This window comes from Ornithorhynchus anatinus, chromosome 17 (genome assembly GCF_004115215.2).
Source record: "Ornithorhynchus anatinus isolate Pmale09 chromosome 17, mOrnAna1.pri.v4, whole genome shotgun sequence".
In the NCBI taxonomy this organism is placed as follows: Eukaryota; Metazoa; Chordata; class Mammalia; order Monotremata; family Ornithorhynchidae; genus Ornithorhynchus; species Ornithorhynchus anatinus.
In genome coordinates, this window is record NC_041744.1 from 15,181,307 (window position 1) to 15,205,669 (window position 24,363).

The window sequence follows — 24,363 nt, forward strand, 5'->3', positions numbered from 1 at the left end:
GTCAAATCCAATGGCTCCTACTCCATTCTAATCCTCCTTGACCTCTCTGCTGCCTTTGACACTGTCGACCATCCCCTCCTCCTCCATACCTTATCTCACCTTGGCTTCACGGACTCCGTCCTCTCCTGGTTCTCCTCTTACCCCTCTGGCCGGTCCTTCTCGGTCTCCTTCGCTGGTGCCTCCTCCTCCTCCCATCCTTTAACTGTTGGAGTTCCTCAAGGGTCAGTTCTCGGCCCTCTTCTGTTCTCCATTTACACTCACTCCCTCGGTGAACTCATTCGCTCTCACGGCTTCGACTACCATCTCTACGCAGATGACACGCAGATCTACATCTCCGCCCCTGTCCTCTCCCCTTCCCTTCGGGCTCGCATCTCCTCCCGCCTCCGGGACGTCTCCACCTGGGTGTCGGCCCGCCACCTAAAACTCAACATGAGCGAGACTCCCTCCCAAACCCGGTCCTCTCCCAGACTTCCCTATCATCGTGGATGGCACGACCATCCTTCCCGTCTCTCGGGCCCGCAATCTCGGTGTCATCCTTGACTCGTCTCTCTCATTCACCCCACACATCCGGTTTCACCTTTACAATATCGTCAAGATCCGCCCTTTCCTCTCCACCCAAACGGCTACCTTACTGCTACGGGCTCTCGTTATATCCCGGCTAGACTACTGTGTCAGCCTTCTCTCTCATTTCCCTTCTTCCTCTCTCGCCCCGCTCCAGTCTATTCTTCACTCCACTGCCCGGCTCATCTTCCTGCAGACATGATCTGGGCCTGTCACTCCCCTTCTTAAACACCTCCAGTGGTTGCCTATCAACCTCCGCTCCAAACAAAAACTCCTCACTCTAGGCTTCGAGGCTCTACATCACCTTGCCCCTTCCTACCTCTCCTCCCTTCTCTATTTCTACCGCCCACCCCGCACGCTCTGCTCCTCTGACGCCCACCTCCTCACCGTCCCTCGGTCTCGCCTATCCCGCCGTCGACCCCCCGGGCCACGTCCTCCCGCGGTCCCGGAACGCCCTCCCTCCTCACCTCCGCCAAACTGATTCTCGTCCCCTCTTCAAAACCCTACTTAAAACTCACCTCCTCCAAGAGGCCTTCCCAGACTGAGCTCCCCTTCTCCCTCTACTCCCTGTACCGCCCCCCCCTTCACCTCTCCACAGCTTAACCCTCTTTTCCCCCCATTTCCCTCTGCTCCTCCCCCTCTCCCTTCCCATCCCCTCAGCACTGTACTCGTCTGCTCAACTGTATATATTTTCTTTACCCTATTTATTTTGTTAATGAATTGTACATCGCCTTGATTCTATTTAATTGCCATTGTTTTTACGAGATGTTCTCCCCCTTGACTCTATTTATTGCCATTTTCTTGTCTGTCTGTCTCCCCCGATTAGACTGTAAGCCCGTCAAATGGCAGGGACTGTATCTGTTGCCGACTTGTTCATTCCAAGTGCTTAGTACAGTGCTCTGCACATAGTAAGCGCTCAATAAATACTATTGAATGAATGAATGAATGAATGAAAAACTCACTAAAGCAACAAATAATCACAATGCATCGCTCATTTAATTTGGACTTCTCCCTAATTTTGCCTCCTATATGGACTCTAATTTGATCAATAAATCGCTAAGAGGAGGGGACGAGATGTGGAATCTTGCCCTCTTTCTCCTGCAGCAGCAGGTACTGTACTTTCTTAGTTTCCCAACACTCCATCTTTCTTCACCCCATCTCCCGCTCTCCCTTTGTGAACCATCCCCTCTATTCTCCCTCTCTCATTCTCACGTACTTTACCCCGGCTCTTAACTACTTATGATAAGTGTTTACTAGTGCCAAGTACGGGGATAAAATTGGGATAATCAGCTCAGGAGGCCCCCTGTCCCACTCAAGGCTCAGAGAAGGCAAAGGTGCCGAATTTTCACTGTGAGGGCAGGAGAAGAGGCAAGGATTTTAAGGGGGTGGGAGTGAGGGGGAGATGGAGACCTGGAGGGGTCAGGCTTCAAAGAGCTAGCTGGACAGAAAGTCATCGTTTTGAGTCTTTTTAGCTTTAACTGGAAACTCTAGGGGCTTGTTAGAGACCTGGGATTCAAAAAGCTCAAAAAGCCGTGGGGGGCACTGACTCCATGGATATAGCCCTGAAAACAACTTCAGGCCTTAACTCCTGTTTACAGTTACAAGTGAAGAAGCAGTGTGAGCTGGTGGGACAAATAGAGGGTGGGGAGTCAGAAGACCTGGGTTCTAATCCCAAGACTGCCTCTTACAAGTCACTTGACTTCGCTGTGCCTCAGCTTCCTCATCACAGAGAAGCAGCGTGGCTCAGTGGAAAGAGCACGGGCTTGGGAGTTCGAATCCCGGCTCTGCCACTTGTCAGCTGTGTGACTGTGGGCAAGTCACTTCACTTCTCTGTGCCTCAGTTACCTCATCTGTAAAATGGGGATTAACTGTGAGCCTCACGTGGGACAACCTGATTACCCTGTATCTACCCCAGTGCTTAGAACAGTGCTTGGCACATAGTAAGCGCTTAACAAATACCAACATTTTACTATTATTATTATTATCAATTTCCCATCACTGTAGACGGCACCACCATCCGCCCCAACTTGAGCCTTGGAATTATCCTCGGCTCATCTCTCTCACTCAATGCGCAGATTCAATCTGTCACCAAACACTGTTGTAACAGCGCTAAAATCCACCCTCTCCAAACTGCTACCGTGATAATTCAAGCATTTATCCTACCCCGCTTTGGTTATTGCATCAGCCTCCTTGCTGACCTCCCTGCCTTCTGTCTCTCCCTACTCCAGTCCACACTTCATTCTGCTGCCCAACTCATTTTTCTACAAAACTGTTCAGTCCATTTGCCCATTCCCTAAGAATCTCCAGTGGTTGCTCACCCACCTCCACATTAAACAGAAACTTCTTACTGTAAGACTTTCAAGCACTCAATCACCTTGCTTGTTCCTACTTTACCTCACTTATTTCCTACTACAAACCAGCCCACACACTGCTCTCCTGTAATCCAACCTACTCGCTGAATCTCGATCTTGTCTATCTCGCCACCGACCTCTCACCCATGTCGGGCCTCTGGCTCGGCATGCCCACCCTCTTCATATCCAACAGACCTTCAAAGCCTTATTAAAAGCACATCTCTAAGAGTCCTTTCCCAACTAAGCTCTCATTTCTTTTTCTCCCGTGTCCTTCTATGGCACCCTGGCATTTGGATTTGCACCTTTTATTCACCACTCCCTCAGTCCCCCAGCACTTATGTCCATAATATATTTATTAATATTAATGTCTCTATTTCCCTCTAGACTGTAAGTTCAATGTGGGCAAGAAACATGTCTACCAATCCTGCTATATAGTACTCTCCCAAATAATTAGTAAAGTGCTCAGCACATAGTAAGTGCTCACTAAATAGAGTTGACTGACCTGTAAAATAGAGATTTAATACCTGTTCTCCCCACTTCTTAGACTGGGAACCCCATATAGCATGGGGGCTATGTCTGGGCCTGATTGTCTTGTATTGACACAAAGAAAGTGCTTAAGAAATATTACTGTACAATAATAATAAGGTCCAGGTTATATCCCGCACTCCTCCCTTCACCTCAGCCTTGTCACTCCCACGATGACAGTAACTATTCTGCGTGGATCTGTCCCTCTCTGGGAGTTGTTGCACACGATTACTGGAATGGTATGGTTCTGTAAAAACCTAAGTTTTAATTTTATTTTATTTTTTCTCCAATACCTACAGCAGTCCCTCTTAAATGCCACAGCTGAATTCTTCAAGAGGGTGCATTACTACTAATGAAATCACATCTGGCTGTTAGTTGTTTTGCTGGGAAATAAGATGATTTGCAATCCCATCCACCAAGTTCCTGACTGCCCTCGCATATACATCTATTCACAAAAGTTATGCCTAAATTTTGGATGGAAGAGTTGCTTTTAGAGATACTATATATGAAAATACTGGGCTATAATAATAATACTAATAACAGTGGTATTTGTTAAGTGCTTACTATGTGTCAGGCACCATACTAAGCGCTGGGGGGAATACAAGCAAATCAGGTTGGACACAGTCCCTGTCCACGTGAGGCTGTACTGAAGGCACATACATTTCTGGGATTGAGCAATCAATCAATCGTATTTACTGAGCACCTAATGTGTACAAAGCACTGTACTAAGCTTTTGGCAGAGCACAATAAATACAACAATAAATGGACAGATTCCCTATGCACAATGAACTTATACACTCGATTCACAACTGAGACAGTTATCAGAAATCATATATATTGGTCTGTTCATACTGCAACGACCTTAAATCATCTCTAATTTTTTCATTTTGCTTTATTTACTTGTTATATTTTCTTTAAACTCTGACTCCTCCTAGATAAGTTAACTTCTGCTGTTACAAAATTCAATCATTTAGATGCAAAACTAGTCATAGAGAGACCACCACAGTACCTGCTACCTTTTTCTCCCTGCCTTGGGGGAGGTAGGAGGCCCCACCCTCCAGCATGCTACCTGGGCACCGGGATGGGGATAAAAGCTGCTCCATCGCCATCAAGAAAAGAAAAACACCGTGGCAACCACCCAGGGTCACTGTTCCCGGCATCCTGCCTCGCTATGGGACTCCTCCATCCCAGTCGAGACCCTGAGCCATTCATTGTAAGTTTAGACTATAAGCTCTAGACTGGAAGCTCTAGTGGGCAGTGAAGTGTCTGTTTATTGTTATAATGTACTCTCCCAAGTGCTTAGTACAGTGCTCTGCACACAGTAAGCGCTTGATAAATACGATTGACTGACAATGTCTGGATCTGTGATCTTTTGTTTCCTCTGAACTGTAAATCTCATCATTATTATTATTCTATTATTTTATTTGTTAAGCGCTATATGCCAGGCACTGTACTAAGCACTGGGGTAGGTGTGAGCCCGTTGTTGGGTAGGGATTGTCTGTATCTGTTGCCAAACTATACTTTCCAATCACTTAGTACAGTCCTCTGCACACAGTAAGCACTCTAAAAATACAATTGAATGAATATAAGTTGGACACAGTCCTTTGTCCTAGATAGGGCTCACAGTCTTACTCCCCATTTTACAAATGGGGGAACTGAGGCCCAGAAGTTGAATGATTTGCCAAGTGCCACAGCAGACAAGTGAAGGAGTCAGGATTAGAACCCAGGTCTTTATGACTTCCAAGCCCGTGCTCTATCCACTAGGCCTCGCTACTTCATTGTGGGCAGGGAATGTTGTACTGTATTCCCCAAAGCATTCAGTACAGCACTCTGCACAAACTAAGCACTCAATAAATACCATGAATTGATGGACTGATTTGGTATTCACCCCATTCTCAGCCTCACAGCACTTATGTATATATATAGGATTTATTTAGTATTAGTATCTGTCTTCCCCTCTGGACTGGAAGCTCACTGTTCGCAAAGATCGTGTCTACCAGTTCTGTTGTATTGTAACCGATCAATCGTATTTATTGAGCGCTTACTTTGTGCACAGCACTGTACTAAACCAAGCACTTAATACAGAGTTCTGCACAAAATAAGTGCTCCATAAAAGCCACTGATAGATTGCTGCATCTGTGCTGAGTTTTAACCGTTTTGTCACCTCTGATGCATCCATCTCCAATCCCTTCTCCCCACTTTCACTTAGATCGTTTACTCACCCAGAGCCACAGATGGTGTCTAATTCCCACTTTTGTATTCTCTCCTAGTGCTCAGTACAGTGTTTTGTATGCAGTAAGTGCTTAATAAATCCTATTCTACGTTAATGACTAACGTACTTAATATATAACTGGTAATTGACACGGACTCCAACCACAGAAGGCTTAATATGTAATGAGCACCAACTAAGTCTCATTTTAAGACAGACTATATTGGGGTACCTATACTTTCTCTTCTTATGGCCACACGAAAGAAACAATAACAAGTCATATACGGGAGGGTTAAAGAACACAGCACTTAGTAAGGCGATTTGCACACAGTAAGCGCTCAATAAACACGACTGAATGAACAGAGCGGCTTACCTCTACGCTAATATTTGTCAGGCCGAATTAATCAGGTGGCAGGCCCTATTTGGCCTAGGGGCTCTAGTCTGGATGTCTACTTGCACAGAAAGAATGGGGCCTGAGAGTGTAATGAGACTCAAGAAATCCAGGTGTGCACTTGAGAGAGAAGAAAAAAATGTGTGTGTATGAATAAGGTAACAAACTAGTCAAGATAAAAGGCTGAAAATCTGTTTCCCTCACCAATCTTAACTCTTGTTTAACTTCGACTAATATTAATATTGTTTAACTCTCTCAGAAAAATAAACAGATTCCTGGAAGACAAGGGATTATGTCTTACTTGCTTTTATGTGTTTACATGCAGCACCTAATGCATAGGCCACTAAAATTGGTGGGCAGTTAATAAATACTACTGAATGATTCAAAGAGTGCTAACTCATTTATGTGTAAAATCAGTTCACTGCAAATGGAAAAAATCATTCGGTTTGTAATAGCCCTTACCTAAATATCTGGGCTTAAAGAATAAAGTAGTTGGTTTCCTTTTTTTTTGTAGCAGCGATAATAGAAGCAGCAGCATTTGACCAAGTTAGGTGCAGTGCACTGCACTAAAAACAAAACAAGCAAGGAATAATTTCCTGCTCACAGGTATTTACTGAGACATCAAAATATATAATTGAACAACTGAAAAAGTACACATCCGTAAAATACAGATTAAGACCGAGAGTCCCATGTAGGACAGGGTCTGTGTCCACCCTGACTTGACTGTACCCACTCCAATGCTTAGTACAGTGTCAAATACCATTGTTATTATTAAACCCAATTTGCTTGTATCCACCCCAGTGATTAGTACAGTGTTAAAGACTGTTATTATTATTATTAAACCCAATTTGCTTGTATCCACTCCCACGATCAGTACAGTGCCTGGCACATACTTAGTGCTTAAAAAAATACTATATTATTATTAAGCACATAAGTCCTAGAGAAGGCTGATGGGTTTATAACATGACCTGGGAATGGGTCAGAGAATCAAAAAATCAGAGAAGGTTGGTTGGAGGAGGTGGCTTAGTACAGTACTCAACACACAGTAAAGTGTTTAACAACCGCCACTTATTTTTTGTTAATAATGTTATTATCATTACGGAGGGCTTTGAATATAGGGAGGACAGTGGTCTGTTGGATTTGGGAAGCAAAGGAGTTTGAGGCAGGGGAACTGTCTGAGTAAGGTGACAGAGGCCAGAGTCAAGACCCAAGTACAATCAGAAGGTTTGTTCATTTTACTGCATGTACCTAAAACAGGATAAATACAGAACACCCCACCCTGTTCATTTCAAATTTGGTGCCAGAAATGTCTCCTTTAGCTGAATTCAATCCACATACTTAAAACTCCCAGAAAGACATGGTACTCTAAGGGTCTTTCTAGAATTTCTGGATCTTTTTCCAGGCTTTTAGAAGGCCCCTAAGCTGACTTGGAGAGATGAGCAAAGCAGAACCCCTCTTCCTCCAAAATGCTATTATTAATTCCACATCCTCATTCAGAAAACGGTGAGGCTTAGGTAGCACCATGAGATGAAGGCAAGAGTCAAGATTGCAGAAGATATTTTCAATGTTCCGAGGACTTTTAACGGGAGCGCTGAACAGTGAATACTGAGACTCATTGAACTAAGGAATCAGGCAGGGAATTCTTGCCCCCTCCCAACAACCACCCCTTCCCCGGTTTTTTGGTTTGAGTTAGGGGGAGGGGAACCAAGGCCCTCACTCTTTACCCAGCGGTAAAAGATGCATCTCGAGAATACTTGCTCACCTCCCCACAAAATGGTAGATTCAGGTTCCAATTTATTCCCAGCAAAACAAGGGCCCCATTCTGTTTCCAACTGGAAACGAATTGCAGGTGCTGCCCCATTTTATTCTTTAAAGCAAATATCACTGTGAGGTTCTGCCCCTATTCAGGGTGAGCAGCTCTATTGACGTTACCATGGTAGTCGAGGCGAACTAATCTATTTGGGCTGTTCAAGAGCAAAAAGAGAAAATACCTCAACAAAAGGACTGGATTTGGAGAGAATGTCACTTGAAGGTGTGTGAAGAAACCAAGATGTTGAAACGTCCAAGCACCTGGGCTCCTGAAGAGTGAGCGCCACCCTTCAATTCCTAACAAAGCCTTGGGTAGGCTTCCGATGGCAGAAAATTGCTAAGCTCTTTTCAATACAGGTTAACTTCCTCCCTCCCCTTCTCATTTCTCCACCATTGCTTTCTTCCCTTCCCCCACAACCATCCTGGATAGAGACACCCACACACACAGAAAAACACACACATACTCACACTCTCTCTCTCTCTCTCTCTCTCTCTCTCTCAGAGGTGAGATTTCAAAGATAAGCCAAGAGAGCTTTAGCCCCAGTGCTGGAGGCTAATGCTAACCTATCAGAAAAATGACCCACTACAAATCTCCTGACCAAGGATTAAGAAAAACAATACAGTAGGTATGAGGGAGTCCTCCCCTCCTCCTCCTCTTCCCAGCAGCTCACCCAAGAACTCCAGCATCCCAAGATGCTCTGGGAGACAAATACTTGAAAAAACAGCACTCTAATACGAAACATCTGGGGAGGTTTATCACTACTGAGTTCAGTGCTGTGCTATTCATTCATTCGTTCAGTTGTATTTCTTGAGCACCTTCTGTGTGCAGGACACTGTACTAAGAACTTGAGAGAGTATGATATAACAATAAACACACATTCCCTGCCCATGACAAGCTTACAATCTAGAGGCAGAGACACACACTGTTTTGTTTTATGTCGCCGAGTCATCTCTGACCCATAGCAACACCATGGACACATCTCCCCCAGAAAGCCCCACCTCCATTTGCCATTAATGTAATTAAATAAATTATAGATGTGTACATCTGTGCTTTGGGGTTCGGAGGGGGGATAAATATGAGTCATTCATGCAACCGTATTTAATGAGTACTTACTGTGTGCAAAGCACTGCACTAATTGATTGGGAAAGTGCAGTATAACAATAAACGGTGACATTCCTTGCCCACAGTGGGCTTAGTCTAAAGGGCCGGTGACAGACAGAAGGGAGCAAGTCAGGGAGATGCATAAGGGAGTGGGAGAAGAGGAAAGGAGGGTTTAGACGGGGAAGACCTCTTGGAGGAGATGTGCCTTCAATTAGGCTTTGAAAGCGGGGAAGAGTCTGTTGGATTTGGGAAGGGAGGATGGGAGTGAGGGGTCGGCGGCTGAGACAGACAAGATGTAGGTATACTGAAAGGTTAGCATTAGAGGAGTGAAGTGTGTGGGCTGGGGTGCAGTCGGAAAGTAATAAGGTGAGGTAGGAGGAGGCAAAGTGGCTGAGTGTTTTGAAGCCAATGCTGAGGAGTTTTTGTTTGATAAGGAGGTGGATGGGCAACCACCAGAGTTTCTTGAGGAGTGGGGAAACATGTCCTGAACATTTCTGTACTATTTACATGAACACGGCAAGGGGAGACTTGCTGAAGCCCGGAACTAGGAGAAATAACACCAGCCACAACTCGTTTTGATAACTGTGCCTGCAAAATGCTCCCCATGGACCTCTTTAGGACTCACAACTTTTCCATTGACTTCTCCCAGAGTACTATGGAAATGCCATAGTCCTCACATGGCTCGACTCAGCTGAACATATGAATCTACAATTAATACTGTCCTCATTTTCCAACATTGAGAATGGTCACCTCCAATCACACCTAAAGGTCTGTATTCTGAATCAAACCAAATTTCAGAGGTCTGAGTCGTGGCAGCATTAAATTCTATACCGTACATGGTTGACTTCAAATATTTGAGGTCAACTACGATCATTTATTATGGAAATGATGATTGTTATTATGTAAGAACTATATATATATACATATATATATAATAATGTTGGTATTTGTTAAACGCTTACTATGTGCCGAGCACTGTTCTAAGCGCTGGGGTAGACACAGGGGAATCAGGTTGTCCCACGTGGGGCTCACGGTCTTAATCCCCATTTTACAGATGAGGTAACTGAGGCACTGAGAAGTTAAGTGACTTGCCCAAAGTCACAGCTGACAAGTGGCCGAGCTGGGATTCGAACCCATGACCTCTGACTCCAAAGCCTGAGCTCTTTCCACTGAGCCACGCTGCTTCTCTCTCTCTATATATATATATTTGGTGGTATTTGTTAAGCGCTTACTATGTGCGAAGCACTGTTCTAAGCACTGGGGGATACAAGGTGATCAGGTTGTCCCACGTGGGGCTCACAGTTTTAATCATTTTACAGATGAAGTAACTGAGGCACAGAGATGTTAAGTGACTGGCCCAAAGTCACACAGCTGGCAAGCGGCAGAGCTGGGATTAAAATGTTGGTATTTGTTAAGCGCTTACTAGGTGCCGAGCATTGTTCTAAGCGCTGGGGGAGATACAGGGTAATCAGGTTGTCCCATGTGGGGCTCACACACTTTTAATCCCTATTTTACAGATGAGGGAACGGAGGCACAGAGAAGTTAAGTGACTTGGCCACAGTCACACAGCTGACAAGTGGCAGAGCCGGGAGTCGAACTCATGACCTCTGACTCCGAAGCCCAGGCTCTTTCCACTGAGCCACGTGATTAGAACCCACAACCTCTGCTTCCCAAGCCTGGGCTCTTTCTACTGACTGAGCCACGCTGCTTAGTTAAGTCCTGAGAGGAAAGATGTGGTTTTCTGTCACGGCTGCTATAAAGATCCAGAAAGGGATTTGAATTGAGGTTTAGTGATCAGGGCATTGATTCAGCTGTTTGTTCTTTGACCTAATTTTAAATAGCTCAAGAATGGAGGATTTTAACTTTGTTGTAGACTGTAAGCTCCCTGGGGCAGGGATTCTATCTACCATCTCTGCTATATTGTACTTTCCCAAGTCCTTAATACAGTGCTCTGCACATAGTGAGCGCTCAATAAATACCATTAGTTGACTGACTGCTAGTCAGTCAACTCATCATCTAGGAGGGTAAACTAAAGGAATAAGATAAATTACAGAACTTGAGAATTTTAAAATTCTGACTGTTTTTTTGGTTATATCTCTGCACTCTGATCCATACAATCGACAGTTGATTATTCCAAAGTAGGTTACCCGTGACCTTTTGTATCACTTTTTTCCTGTTTGCCCCTCACCATTTGGATATTTCTCCACTCATTAGCACCTCTCCCCTAGGGATTAGCCACATTTCAGTTCTCTGCATTTCCCCTGGAATCGTTTAAAATCATCCGCTTGAACAAGAGAGAGTCCTACAGCAGTAAGTACTGATTATTTTTAAAAAGGGAGTGGTTAGTAGTAAATATCAAGCCTGTGGCACTGTAATAACTGTGGCATTTTGTGAAGTGCTTACTATGTGCCTAGCACTGTACTAAGCACTGAGATAGAAATAAATTAGTGAGGTTGACCAAGTCCCTGTCCCACATGAGTCTCCCAGTTTTAAGGGAACGGAGACCCAAGATCAGAATCAAGTATTTTGGGTTGGATCTTTTTAAAGGCAAAGTGCTTTAATGTTTAGCCTGACCATCTGTTTTAAGGAAGCTACAAAAGGGGTAATATAATCTCACCTTGTAAAATACAAAGGCATTTAATCCCCCAGACAACACATTGCCCAACTGGTCAGTTGCAACATGGGGTATTTGCACTTTTCCCAGTGCACTACAGGCCAGTGATGTAGATTAGATTACAGGACATATAGGACACATGGCAAGTGTCAACTATGGCGAGTACCTCCTTCCTCCTGAAGGAGGCTAAGCCAGTGGCGGGGGTTCAAGGTGCCCATCATGTAAAACAGGAGTTAGTTCCTCTTCTTCCCTCCCCACTTACAGCTCCATCTTCCCCTCGGGTGCCAACTCTGCCTAGTGAGGGGGGAGGTTAAGTGACTTGGGCAAATCGCTTCACTTCTCTATGCCTGTTTCCTCATCTGTAAAATGAGGTGCATTTTCACTCTCTCTCTAAAGTCTCTCTAGACATTCTTTCTAGACTGTGAGCTCGTTGTGGGCAGGGAATGTCGCTCTTTATTGTTGCATTGTACTTTCCCAAGCACTTAGTACAGTGCTATGCACACACAGTAGCGCTTAATAAATATGATCGAATGAATGAATGAATAAAATGGGGATTAAGACTGTGAGTCCCATGTGGGACAGGGATTGGGTCCAACCTGATTACCTTGAATCTTGGAACAGAGCCCGGCACTTAGTAAGGTCTTAACAAATACCATGAAGGAGGGTATCACATGCATGTCCAGAGGGGCTGCAAACTGACATTCCTGAGTGAATCTCTTCCAAGTCCTCACCCCGTCCCCCTTCAAGGTTTCCACAGTCCTGCTGGGAAGTGCCAGAAGAGACGTTAAAAAGGCAGACAGATGGAGGGTCTTAGGCTACCCAGAAGACACAAATACGTCCAGGCACATACCTGATGGTGTGTGTACCAACTAGGATCATTTTGCGGTTCGGGGCTCTTGAGTGCATCCTCTCTGAATTTTTGCTCCCTTTTGGCTCTAAGCCCAGCCAATCAATCAATCGTATTTATTGAGAGTTTATTGTGTGCTGAGCTTAGAGTCTAGAGAGGGAGAAAGATATAAATGCAAATAAATTATGGAGAAATTGCTCATCCAGCATACTCCTAATGAGTGGGGTGGCAGCAGCACATGGGCTAAAAAGTGGTTTGCAAACATTTAAATGTTCTTTGGACTTCTGGGACCACAACATCTCACAGAAGTGTAAAGAGTCCAGTCCCGGTTTGGGGGTGGGGGGCTCAATGGCCCTGGGTTCTAATTCGGGCTCTGCCAATTGCCTGCTGGGGGAACTTGTTTGAGTCACTTAAACTTCCTTTTTCTCAGTTTCCTCAGTTGTAACATGGGGATTTAATACCCATTCTCCCCTCCTTTCCACTGTAAATCCAACGTCCAGGACAGCACCCACCCAGATTATTTTGTAATCAGTCATTCAATCAATGGTATTTATTGAATGCTTACTCTGTGCAGAGCACTGTACTATGTGCTTGGCAGAATATGATGGGTCAGAAGTGGTAGACATGTTACCCGCCCAAACAAGCTTACAGTCCAGAGGGGGAGATGACATTAATATAATAGAGAAGCAGTGTGGCTCAGTGGAAAGAGCACGGGCTTTGGAGTCAGAGTTCATGGGTTTGAATTCCGGCTCGGCCACTTGTCTGCTGTGTGACTTTGGGCAAGTCACTTAACTTCTCTGTGCCTCAGTTCCCTCATCTGTAAAATGGGGATTAAGACTGTGAGCCCCACGTGGGACAACCTGATTCCCCTGTGTCTACCCCAGCACTTAGAACAGTGCTCGGCACATAGTAAGCGCTTAACAAATACCAACATTATTATTATTATTATAAATAAATGAATTACACACTTGTACATAAATGTTATGGGGTTGAAGGAGGGGTGAAAAAATGGAGTAAATTCAAGTGCAAGGATGATGCAGAAGGGAGTGGGAGAAGAGGAAATGAGGGCTTAGTTGGGGAAGGCCTCTTGGAAGAGATGTGCCTTGAATCAGGCTTTGAAGGTGGGAGAGTAATCGTCTGTCGGATATGAAGAGGGAGGGCGTTCCGGGCCGGCGGCACGTTGTGGCCAAGAGGTCAGTGGTGAGATGGAGGTGCAGTGGATAGATTGGCACTAGAGGAGCAAAGTGCGCAGGCTGGGTTGTAGTGGAAGAATAATGAGGTCCGGTAGGAAGGGGCGAGGATCCTCTGCAACGCTTAGTACAACTCTTGGCACTAGCAAGGGCTTTACAAATACAGTTATTACAGCCCACAGAGGTTGCCACGCGTATGAACAAAACTACCGTGTATGTTTGGCAAGGTTCTTTCGAAGGGAAGCAAACTCCTTCTACTTCAAATTGATGAATATGTGTTCCCCCATAAAATGGAGCCCGTTCCGACGGGTGCTGGAGAGATGCTCGCTCTGGGGAGACTGCAAAGGCAGTTCCCTTTAATATGCCAATGACCGGGAACCCTCTTTCTTCTCCTCCTGAAGTGAGCCTCGAGAAGCATGTATCTGAGATTTCCCCAGCAAGATGAGTGTACCAAGACTCTATGACCTCTTGTCTTGGTTCCCAAAAGTGCTTGTCGTTGTGGGCAGGGAACTGGCTCTTTTATACCATACCCTTCCAAGTGCTCACCAATCAGTAAGCGCTCAATAAATACCACTGATTGGTTGATTGCCACATCGCCTCCATAAGACATCCCTATGGCTCCATTTCTTACCATTCTTCATATTCCTCTGTAGAAGTGATTCTTAAAAACAACAATAATGGTATTTGTCAAGTACTTACCATGTGCCAGACACTGTACAAAGCACTGGGGTGGATACAAACAATTTTGTTATTGCCATCACAATTTTTTTTAACGGTACTTGTTAAGCACTTACAATGTGCCAAGCACTGTACTAAGTGCTGGGGTAGATGCAAGATAATCAGATTGGACACTGTCATTGTCCCACATGGGGTTCACAGTCTAATCTATTAAGTAAAATAGACAATCTCTATTTTATTGATGAGGTAACCGAGGCCCAGAAGTTAAGTGACTTGCCCAAGATCACACAACAGTTATATTTATTTTGTGCTTATTGTGTGTAGAGCACTGTCCTAAGGGCTTGGAAAGTACACTATAACATGTATAACAGACGCATACCCTACCCACGAAGAGTTTAGAAGAGCTTAAAGTGTAGAGGGGGAGACAGACATTAATATAAATAAATTACATATATGTACATAATCCTGTGGGGGATGAATAAAGGAAGCAAGTCAGGGTGATGCAGAAGGGAGTGGGAGAAGAGGAAAGGAGGGCTTAGTCAGGGATGGCCTCTTGGAGATGTGCCTTTAATACGGCTTTTAAGGTCGGGGAAGAGTCACTGTCTGTTGGATATGAGGAGGGAAGGGATTAGAACCCAGGCCATCTGACTCCCGGGCCTGTGCTCTCTCCACTACGCCATGCTGCCTCCCACTCCCTCTGTGATTCCTTTGAAATAAAAGGAAACTACTGATAATGGATGGCTGCAAATTGAAGGACAAATAATCCAATCACTCAAACTGGTATTTACTGAGTGCTTGCTGGCTGCAGAGCACTGTATTAAGAATCTAATGAAATGTATGGAAAATACCTCAAGAAATGTCTTTTTTCATTATTGGATTATTCTACTGTGGGCTGCACCCAAATAATAGGTCGGCCTCAATTGAGCAATTGTCTGCCATTTTCTACTGCCAGGAGCAAATTCCACAGGGGCCAGGAAGTCTCCTGATTTATTTCTCCACATGCGCCACATGAGAGGGGCTTTCTTTGCTCACTTTCTCACCCCCACTGACTTTTATCTTTCAGCTTTTTGCACAGAGCTAGGGCCATTTCTGTGAGGGCAAGAAAATAGCCAACTAGGAGACAGTTTGCTTCTCTACAAACCAAAGCCTTAATAAGAATGTAACAAGCAGCATGGCATAGTGGATAAAGCATGGACCTGGGTGTCAGAAGGTCGTGAGTTCTAATCCCAGTTCTGCCATGGATCTGCTGTGTGACCTCGGGCAAGTCCCTTCATTTCTCTGTGCCTCAGTTACCTCATCTGTAAAATGGGGATTGAGACTGTGAGCCCCATGTGGGACAGGCTCTGTCCAACCCAATTACCTTATATTTCTACTTCAGTACTTAGTACAGTGCCTAGCACACATTAAGTGCTTACCAAATACCACAATTATTATTATTATTATTATTATTATTAAATAGCAGCATGAACAGGTCAGCGAGAACACAGAACTTGACACTGCATCCAAAACTAAATGTAATAAACCCCCCATTTTGGGACCCAGCTCAGGTAAATATGACCAATCCCAGAATTTACCCATATGGGCATCAATCCAGACGACCAGTCCAAAGTCAGCACACTCTATGAGGTCTTCAGACAGAATTTGCCTCAAACAACCATAGAGACATTTTGAGTAAGAGCATCACATATAGGCTCATATACAGGGACCAATTAATCAATCAATCAATGAAATTTATTGAGCACTTACTATGTGCAGGACACTGTAATAAGCACTTAGGCGAGTATGAGGTAATAGAATTAGCAAGCATGTTCCCTGCCAATGATGAGTTTTCAGCCTAGAGTAGGAGATGGGCATTTTATAGGAACAAGTAATATATAATATCTAATTTAAAGATATGTACATAAGTGTTACGGGGGTGGGGTCACATCCAGAAAGTGGTAGGGCTTATAGGCGGTTCTCAAATTAAAACTGGACAGCTAGTCCTCACACTCCTATTTGCAAATCACGTGACAGCAGTGATGAAATGTAGGGAGAGGGTTATGTCTCAGCCTTGCCTTTATCTCCTCATTTCAAATGGCATGCCAGTGGTGGCTCTAATACTTTAGCAAAATGCGACACTGTTGCAATCTGCCTTCTTTCAGTCATGATGACTCCCTGGTAAGAAGCACCAGTGAACACCAGAAAAATTTATCACATTAGGCTGATGGGGTAGCAATGTCAGTAGCAGTGGATGAGCCTCGGCCTTGGAACTTCAGAACCAAAAGCAAGTGCAGAGGAACTGATCTAGGAATTGCGCTGGTGGCTCTTGCAGAGTCATCTGCAGAAATTAGATCCAAAAGAATACAAATTCCAACTGCACATGAAGCAATTCAACCCAGCTCCTCCCTAGAGCTTGGGCCTTGGCCTTATCCATCCTAGACAAGACCCAAAGTTACAGGGCTTCGCTTCATGCCAAGCTGGACATCCAAAGAGAGATTCCCGGCTAATGCGGGGCTCTAGACTAGGTGTGGTTATGTGTGTGTGCGTGACAGTTGTCCGGACATAAAGGTTGTGGTAGCTGAAGCAAAAGGGTCGTAGATAGCAAAACCCCATTTAGCTTGGTTAATCTGAAATGAGCCTTCACCTGACTGATTTTGAATATCCTCCTCAAAATCATCCTTTGAATGACTGCTCTATTCACACTAATCAACAGTATTTATTGAGCACTTACTCTTACTGTGTGTGCAAAGCACTGTACTAAGCATATGGGAGCGTACAATGTGACAGAATTGGGACACATTCCCTGCCCACAAGGAGTTTATAGTCTAAGGACTATACTGGTTGCTTCATGGACTTACCAAACGAACCTGGTCACTTTCAAGAATAAAGTCAATGAGGAATTTCTTAATCTTCCCAAAGTAAAATTAAGGCCTGGACTAGGATACAGTTACCCTAAACTCTGGCAGACCAAATCTGAAGTGGGGTCATTTCTGACCCATACAAAGTCGAGGTGAGCAGAAATGTGGGATGGGAGGGGAGACGGGGGAGAAAGAAGACAAGAAGAGAAAGGAGAGGGAGAAGTGGAGTGACAGAGGAAACTGAGGTGCGGGAGGAGGATGGTGGAAGGTGTAAAGTGGAAACCCCATTTTCACTGGGATCTGGGTAGCATGGGGAAAGCAGCATGGCGTAGTGGATAGAGCATGGGTCTGGAAGTCAGAAGGTCATGGGTACTAATCCCGGCTCCACCATTTGTCCTTGTGTGGCCTTGGGCAAGTAACTTCTCTTCTCTGTGCCTCAGTTCCCTCATGTCAAGTGGAGATTAAGACTGTGAGCCCCATGTGGAGAAGGGAACACGTCTGACCCAATTTGCTTGTATCCACCCCAGTGCTTTGTACACTGCCTGGCACATAGTAAGTGCTTAATAAATACCACAATTATTATAAGGTACTTTCCCAGGAGCATGGAAGCAGGGGCTTCTGTTGGCACTGCCACCGCTGCCAGAAGTATCCCAGGATCCCAGTTTCTTGACACAGGCTGGCAACAACTGGCACCTCCTTGCATTGGCCACGAAGCAGCCAGTTCAAACACAGTGGCTACTGAGGAAAAAGACGGCCAGAGGAAATGTTTATCTCATATTTCTTGAGTGCTTACCGTGTGCAGAGCCCTATACTCAGCGCCTGGGAGAGTACAAAGTAACAAAACAGACACATTCCCCGGCCACAATGAGCTTTCAGTCTAGAGCCCCTGGGTCCCCTTTCCCCGATGTCAGGAAGGACCCCTAAAATTAGTTTTGGTCCTCACTAGAGCAGGATTTGTTTGGTCGCATTCGGAAGGGCTGCCCTTCTGGTCAGATCCCTCTGAACCAGCACCCATTACTGCAATCACCCCAACCCAGTATCCACCTCTCTGAAAGCCACTTCCATTCACTAACAAGCAAAAATAAAGCTGTGCCAAAGCTTGAGGAAGCAAAATTACCACCCTTCTGGGGCATGGGAAACCTTTTCTTGAAACCTGTTTAGCTCATGTAATGGAGATTTCCCCCCACCCACTCTGTCTTATTTGTACACTCCTTTATATTAATGTCTGTCTCCCCCTCAAAACTGTAAGCTCATTGTGGGCAGGGAATGTGTCTGTTTATTGTTATATTGTACTCTCCCATGCGCAGAGTACAGTGCACTGCGCACAGTCAGCACTCAATAAGTACAACTGATGGCCTGAATGACTGTGATGTGGCTTTATATGGACAGTTTACAGCAGGTCAAGTTCATAGTAGGGTAGGTTCTGCCATGTTAGTTCAGTTCCAAGAAAATACTCTGCATACTTTGAGGTTCTAATTCAATGACAGTTGTGCCTTAAGTGGGTCCTGCTGCATATCTCTTACCAAAATAAAAGCTAGCTGTCTACTAAAACATCTTGATTGGTAGCCTTACGCATGCCAAGCTAATAAGGGCTAAATAGAGACCTTGTAACTGGCAAATTCCACAGTCTGGTTAGAAGAGCTTGGCAATATAAGCAGAAACCAACTGTCCACAAAGTTAACCAATGGACATTTGGAACTGCTTGGCACAGTGCTTTGCACACAGTACGCATCCAATAAATATGACTGAATGAATGCGTCCTCATTGGGCCAAGTCTCCGTGACCAGAAATTCACTTTGGGATCTCTGCAGTCACCAATTTGGCTGTTTTCATTAGAGTCAATAGGAGATTTATTAGAGAGAGTGAACACGATCCCTAAAGATTACAGATTTGTTTCAGGAGGAAGGTGGGCTGAGGAGGGGGAGGTTATTCCAAATTACTAGGATAAACAGGTGTTATTTACGCTGAGGTCTTATCTTAAATGCCTAAAACAAATGGTTTTATAAAAGTCTGACTAGTCAATGCAGAAAGTCTCTTGGAAATCATTAGTAATTACCTCCACCACTCTGAGCATCCATGTGATTTTACTAGGTCTCTTTCCGCCTCCTCATCTGAAGGAGGAGGCAGGAGAAAAGTCACTCTCTTTACATTGATTTTGTGTACTTTGGGGCACTGGAGCAGAGGGCTGAGGTTTTGCCAAAACCCCCTCTCAACTTTTGAGTGCCCCACCCAAACAAAATTCTCTGGCAAAACATCAGGCTCAGCTTTCTCAGCGTGATCCAATGGCTCTTTCCTTTAGACGGCTCCAGTGTGGATTCCAGGTTACATTCGTTTGTTTTCATGTGCCTTAATAATCCTAAAGCCCTCTGGGAAAAAAAAAACAACCCCACAGGAAGCATGCACACACCCACAGACATGTTTCCTATATCCAGTGGATCTTAAAAAAGAAAAGTTTAATGAATATTAAGAAATAAACACAAGTTCCTTATCACCCTGTGATCTGCAATTGCTCCATCGCCAGAGGAAGAGATGGGAGCCTCAAGGCTAGTGATTGAGGTCAGGAAGGGAAAGAGGTACATTTGGAGTGGTAAATTAATCATTTCACAAACCTCCAGATTGAAAAATCAGTATGGATTCTCTGGATAAACAATCTAAATCGTGGTTTGTTGCCACAAATTCCTGACACCGTCCCACTTTTTATCCATTAGAGTGTTTTAAATACCAACCCAAAGTAACACCACCACTTTGCAATCAAACAAACGCTTTGACTCTATAATTTTCCCCGCCTATCCACTCGGCCTCGGACAGATTTTTGGAGAGGTGGAGAGCAGAACCACAAGGATGACATTAAACTCTTGAGTAAACAAGCAAACTCTGTGCCCGGAAGTAGGGAAGCATTTATTACTTTGCACCACCAGGAAAGTGGATTTCAACCCAGACAACAGTCCTCTGTCATTCATACTCGTCTTCCCACCAAAGTTCAAACCTGTGAACTTCTGGCGGGAACATATCAACCCATCACAACCACACCATTCTGGAGGTAACAAGCAATATTTGTCTTAAACTGTACCCAGAAGTCAAGAGAAGCAGTAAGGCCTAATGGAAAGAACATAGGTCTGGGACTCAGAGGACCTAAATTCTAATCCCAGCTCTACCACTTGTATGCTATGTGACCTTGGGTAAATCTCTTAACTTTTCTGTCCCTCAGTTTCTTCATCTGTAAAACAGGAATTAAGACTTTGAGCCCCCTGTGGGACACAGATTGTGTCCAACGCACTTATCTTGTATCCATCCCAGCACTTAAGCTCTTACTATGTGCCAGGCATTGTATTATGTGCCAGGCATTGTATTAAGTGCCTGGCACAAAGTAAGAACTTAACAAAAATCATGTTTAAAAAAAAGGGGGGGAGGGGGCAGCAAGGAGAGTCTGTGCGCTCCTTCTAGAAAAAACGCTGAATTGAGAGCCAATTTGCTGGCTACTTAACTACCCACACTGGATCCATTCCAGGATTTTTCCTGCTTGTCAAAAACTGGACCCACCCTCTATGTCATCCTCAAAGGGAAATGCAGATGGTATATAACGTGTTTTCGGCATTAAACTGGAGCACACCTCGTATCATATTTTACAGTCATTTCAGATAATGATTTGAAGTAAAAGATTGATGGGGGTGGGGAAAGAGTGTATAAAATGTCTTAAGTTTTTCATTTCAAAAGCTCCAAAAGGGGAGATGCACAAAGCAGAATAGAGCAGGACTCACCCCAAGCTGTCCCAAAGATTGGATCAAGTCTGCCCCTAAGGCTCCAATCTTGCAGGCTTTGTCATAAATGAGTTATCCTGTGTTTCCTCGCAGAGTCAATGTTCATCCAAAGGGCCCTGCTTTGTAAGCGGATGCCCAAACTATAAAAAATTGGGACCATTTTAGATCAATTTTCCTTAGAGGAAAAAAATAGCACATAACAACTGATCTGTTTCAGACAGGAGGGGATATGCACTTGGTAAAAGTATGAAGTACTAACTACCTCCCCTTTCAGGGTCGCACCTGGAGATTTTCCAGTACTCTACCAGTCTTGGCTTCAGAAGGGAGAGTCAAGCAGAGGCCTACTTAGTCCATTCCTAGCTTGGGCAGGGGCTAGTGAGTGGAAGGCAATCTGCTACAAGTCAAAACTCACCCGTGCTGGGCAGCAGCAGCATGGGAGAGAGAGTAGAACCCATGACCTACTGACTCCCAGGCCTGTGCTCTGTCCACTACGTCGCGCTGCTTCTCGTCAGGGAGGGCTTAGTCAGGGAGGCCTCTTGGAGATGTGATTTTGATCATTTTAATTTTAATGGGGAGAGTGGTGATACGTTGGATACGACGGGGGAACAAGTTGTCTTCAAGGAGCCTGAGAACGGTCCTGATCATTGTCGTCGTCCCCATCCACTCAGTCAATCAATCAATCATATTGAGTGCTTACTGTGTGTATGGTACTAAGCGCTTGAACTCTACTGCATTTAGAGGAGAACCATCATAGTGCATCAAACAGCATAAAACCAAAGTTCTGGCTCTCGCTCTCAGGCCTTTAGAGAAAGCTGCTGGCATAGAACAAGCTTCTTCCTTTTCCTCTTCACCTCAAGCTAGAGGTTAATCACTCTTTGCTCTGGTCCTGACATCCATCCAACCAAACCACATTCTTACAGTCTCTGAGTACTCCCGAGTTCACTCACTCCTCCAGACCAGGGCTTGATCCCAAAAATCCTGAGAAATTCAGCAGATGTAACTCATCCTCTGGAGCCACAAAGCCACTGCTTCCATTACAGTCAGGATCTCTCTCACTTGGTGAGAGAACATAGCAGGCTTAAAAGGAAAAGGACATAAAGCAGGCTTTCCAACAGATGGAAATGGGAGAAAGAGGGGAGGCATTTTAAATTCTAAACCCCTAGCAACTGAGACTCCTGGTAAAGTTAAGTAAGGGAAGTTACCCGGTTCTTCCGACTATGCCCCTGGAAACTGAGGTAAGACCAGTCAACGCCCATTCGTCTCAAAGCAAACCAGTCAGAAATTCCCAGTGCAAAACCTTCAATTCACACACCGGTGAGCAGGAGAGCCACCCCCAAACTGTCAATCTGCCCAACATGGGAGCCCCCTCCCCCACGGCAGTCCAGAATGGATGAAGGACCTTGGTAAAGTTGTATCGCATGGAGTTTTTTTTTTCTGCTTTCTGGCCTGGCGTTGTGGAGACGAGGAGGAGCAGAGAGCAGGGTAATCACTCTGCTGTTTTGAGCCATCTTGCAAGTTCTTTCCCCTTTAGATTCTGAACACCTTATGGGTACTACCTGCCTTTCATTCAATTCTCGAGGTATTATACAAGGACTTGATATGAAGAGACTGGAAAAAGTCATGAAATGTGCTGATGTAACAATTGCCACAAAAATACAAATACAAGTATTTCCAGTGACAATGTATGGATCCGAAAGCTGGACCTTGAAAAAACAGGATTGAAAAAACATCGATTCTTTTGAAATGTGGCATTGGAGAAGGCTTTTGTGAATACCATGGAACTGCCCCAAAAACAAACAAATGGATTTCGGAGCAAATTAAGCCAAAGTGGTCTTTGGAAGGCCAAATGAATCGACTTAGATTAGCATATTATGGACACAAAATCAGCAGGACTAATTCTCTGGAGAAGACACTAATGTAAGGAAACGTCCAGGGAAAACGTGGAAGAGGCAGACCAGCAGCTAGATGGATAGAGAACATAACGACAGTAACAGAAGAACCATTAGAAAGGTTGCATACTGTGGCAGAGGACAGGACATTCTGGAGAGAGTATATCCATGGAGTCACTATGAATCGCAAACAACTCGATGGCACTTGATAATAATAAATACATTGCCAAAGGCCTAGTACTGCGAGTGGTTGCTTGGCACACTAGCACACTAATCAATTCCTTTGCGCCAGTATGCAGCTGGCTCATCTGTCATTCTCCATGGGGTACACCCATGGATACCCCATGACACTTGTGGAAGGCAGTCCATCAATCAATAGATAAATGTAAGAGGAAGATAAATCCCTGCCACTCTAGGCAAAATGCCTGCTCTTGGGCAGAAGTATTTCGGCTGCCCCATCCCTAATCTATTTTAATGTTTGCCTCCTCCCCTTTAATATCATAAGCTCCTTATGGGCAAGGATCTCATCTATTATCTCTGTTCCATACTTTCCCAAGTGCTTAGGTACTCTCCCTACCCCCTACAGTCCTCTAGACTGAAAGCTCACTGTGGGCAAGGAATGTGTCTGTTTATTATTATACCATACTCTCCCAAGTGTTTAGTACAATATTCTGCACACAGGAAGTGCTCAATAAATATGACTGACTTCAAAGCCTTATTGAAGGCACATCTCCCCCAAGAGGCCTTCCCTGATTAAGTCCTCTTCCTTTCCTTCAATTCCCTTCTAAATCACCCTGACTTGCTCCCTTTCTTCTTCTCCCCCTCTCAGCCCCACAGCACTTATATCTATCTGTTGTTTATTTATTTATATTAAAATCTGTCTCCTCTCCTGACTTAATCCTTCAAGACTGTGAGCTCCTGAGGGACAGGGATCAAGAAAGGGCTTAACTGATGACATTATTATTATTATTATTATTGTTATTACTACTACCAGCAAGCACATCTACTCTTATAGAACTACCCAGGCATATTTTCCAACGTATTTCATAGGTAGAAATCTCAAAGGTATTCCAAACTATTATCAATACAACACCAGCTTAATAAAAGTAACACTTATTCTTGTCAAATTCAGTTATCCCCTGGGGAGGTAGCAGGTTCTAATGGAAATAGCAGGGGTCTGGGAATGAGGAGACTTAAATATTTAGTACACTGCTCTGCACACAGTAAGTGTTCAATGAACAGCACTGATTGACTGATTCATAGGAGACCTAGGTTCTGATGTCCAGGACAGCACCCACCCTTTCACAGATACTGAATCCCCATTTTACAGATGTGGAGACTGAAGCACCAAAATTAAATGACTTGCTCATGGTCACAAAGTAATAAGGGGCAGACCGGAGATTAGAACTGAGGTCCTCTGACTCTCAGGCCTATGCTCTTTCCACTAGGCCACGTTGTTTACATGGAAATGTCCAATTTAGCACTCTCCCAAAGTTCTTACGGATGTTTCGCCAAGTATATTTAGCTTTCCTTCCATTGCAGCTTTAGACTGTAAGCTCCTGATGAACCATGGATGAATTTCAATCAAAAGCCTTTCACTAA

The 24,363-nt window shown here is 44.5% G+C and overlaps 1 protein-coding gene and 1 non-coding gene across 2 annotated transcripts in view; one reads left to right on the forward strand and one right to left on the reverse strand.

Moving 5' to 3' along the window:
- Positions 1–24,363, reverse strand: part of TCF7L1 (transcription factor 7 like 1) — a 146,576-nt gene that overhangs the window by 100,619 nt on the left and 21,594 nt on the right. The window lies entirely within an intron of this gene.
- Positions 21,137–21,274, forward strand: LOC114818099. The gene has a single exon (XR_003765920.1). It is a non-coding gene; the product is annotated as a small nucleolar RNA SNORA7 (small nucleolar RNA).